Raw genomic sequence first — 2,772 nt, forward strand, 5'->3', positions numbered from 1 at the left:
AAGTGATATGAAAAGTTGCCTTATAATTCCATATGCTAAAATCACATGATCTATGGCATAGTACAGGTCTTTGAAACAGTTTTCTAAACAACATAATTTCCATTTGAGATAAAATTACTTAAAATGTAAATCTAAAAATGAAAATATAGAGAATAATTTAATGCAGTAAACTATGCGAGGTTAATTCCATTCTGAATTAGCAGCACTGTTCAAAAAATTTTATAGCTAATAATTCAATATTACAATTACAATTAAATGCTACATTTAAAAGCAAATGATTACAAAGGCCATATGAGTACAATAAGGTGACAAATCCATTATGAATTTTCCTGAAATGAAGAAATTGTGCAGCACCTTTAGATGATTGTCATCTCCCTAGGGTTTGTTTTTTTTACACTTTCCAGTCTTATCAAAGAGTGGAAGCTGGTTGGTTTCTCATTTCCATCTTCAGCAGATTCTTCCATTATCTCCTGTTTTTCTACCTCCACTTGTTCTTGTTCCTGGTGGAGCTATCTCAGATCCTGTGTACATTAGACATCATTTGGGTCAACTGATTCTTTAGTTCTAAAATTTCATTTTGCAGAAGATTTTCTTTTTGTAATATATATATATATATATATATATATATATGTATGTATGTATATAAAACCTCTGTGAATCCAGTCTAGACTTCATCTTTATGCTTTGCTTCTTTCAGTCTGTATATCATTTCTGAGCTAAGCAGTTCTAGTTCTATGCAGTTGTGCTTCCTATCTTCTAAGTTGAAGACTAACCCCAGTCTTTGAGGCATTCCTGACTTTGGTATTCACATGCTGCTAAATGACCATTTAAATTACACCATTAAACTTGAACTGGGAAATCTGTAAAGAGGATAAAATCTTGACATAGTAAATGCTTGCCAATCTTCAGGGCAGTTGCAGTGATGCACTAATCATCCATGAATGCAGGAATTAGATAGAGAAAGCTAACTCACAAGGAGTTTGTAAAGGGTCTTCCAAAACATTTTGGTTGATGTAGCACAACAGTCCTTCATTGACCTATATAACAAAATGCTTAGGGTCATAAACCATTTTTCTTCTTATGTTTCAACCCACATCCTTCCCACACCTATGCCGAGATTCTCCCTCTCAAAAAAATAAAAAGCAGCTTCATTGCTGGAGGATTCACTGAGAAGTTATGGAATTCCTTTATCTTTCTTTCTTAGAATTTAAAACTGGAAGAGAATTTAGATATCATCAAGGCCAAAATTGAACTTCGAAAAATGAAGAAACAGACCTCAAAGTCCTCAGGTAGTAAGGGACAGAACTCATATTTTAACCTATGTCTGAAATTCTTCCTATAGGAATCCAGAGTGAGGATATCAACTGTACTTCAGGTCTAGGCTATGGGATCAGCTCTTGGACAAAATTGTGACCCAAGTGAAGCTCATCTTTGATGCTGGCATAGATTACTTTTAAGTGACCTGCTACTCCACTTTAGCAATTCTCTACCCTACCGTGGTCTTTTTTCCATAATTATAGCAAGGACTCACCACTCTGAGTACAAATAGATCCCTCTATTTCCCAACTTCCCAACCCAATTGTGGTTACAAGTGAAGGAATATCATTATCTGAAATGTTCCTGATTGGATGAGTGTTGGTAAATAACATGTGCTAAGCATCTTAAAAACATTCCATGTTTCTTTTTCTCTGAAAAGATATTTTTTCAAATCAACAAATTCATTTCTCTTCTTCCTCCCATTACCCCCATTTAAGAAAATAAATTATAAAACTATGCATAACCAAGCAAAACAAATTCTTATATTGGTCACACTGAGAGAGAGAAAGAGACAGAGAGAGAGAGAGAGAGAGAGAGAGAGAGAGAGAGAGAGAGAGAGAGAGAGACAGAGAGAGAGACAGAGACAGAGACAGAGACAGAGACAGAGACAGAGAGACAGAAAGAAATTCACTCTGTGCCCTAAATACTTCATTTCTCTGTCAGGAAGTAGGTAGTATATTTCCTCTTTGTTCCTCTGGAATTGTGATAGTCACAAAGTTATTATGTCTTTTAAAATTATTTATCTTTAAAATGTTATCACATAAATTATTCTCCCAGTTCTGCTCAGTTCACTCTGTATCAGTTCATACAGGTTTCTCTGAAAATTTTCCTTACATCATTTCTTATGGCACAATAGAATTCCATTGCATTCCTAAACCATAATTGTTCAGTTAATCCTCAATTAATATGCACTTCTCAGTTCATAGTTCATTGCCATAACCAAAAAAGTTATAATAAATGTTTTTGTAATTCTGTCTTTTTTTTCTTTAATCTCTTTAAGTCAAATGTAGTATATAGTTTTTTTCAAGAGAAGTAGAACGTTTTTATTGCTCCTACCAGGGGAAAAAATGAGAAGGTTGATTTGATATCTATTTCTATAACATGCTATCATTTATGCAATTTGATAGATCTCAATGCATATTCTTTTAGACCTGTATCTTTTCTAATGCTGCTGAAATGATAGGTGTGTATGGAATATTCCAGGAGGACTAGCACTCTTGTGGGAGGGCTTACCAAAACTTCTTCAGAGCTGCTCATCCACCTTTGGTGTCAACTAGTGCTACAGTGTGTAAAGTGATCACACTACAGTGAAACACCTTGGCAGAAAAGCTACCCCAAGTTGAGGGTAACCAAATGGCCTCAGACACTTTGATGAGGTTAAGGAGTGTCGGTCTTAAGCATGCAAAGACTTCCTCCAAAGGAAAACAATTTTTTCCAGCTGTCATGTAGGCAATT

At 34.9% G+C, this 2,772-nt stretch overlaps 1 pseudogene; it reads right to left on the reverse strand.

The window, feature by feature from the left end:
• Positions 1 to 264: 264 nt before the first annotated feature.
• On the reverse strand, positions 265 to 1,070 carry LOC141492179 (uncharacterized; annotated as a pseudogene).
• Between the last annotated feature and the right edge of the window lie 1,702 nt (positions 1,071 to 2,772).

This window comes from Macrotis lagotis, chromosome 6 (genome assembly GCF_037893015.1).
Source record: "Macrotis lagotis isolate mMagLag1 chromosome 6, bilby.v1.9.chrom.fasta, whole genome shotgun sequence".
NCBI lineage: Eukaryota > Metazoa > Chordata > Mammalia > Peramelemorphia > Peramelidae > Macrotis > Macrotis lagotis.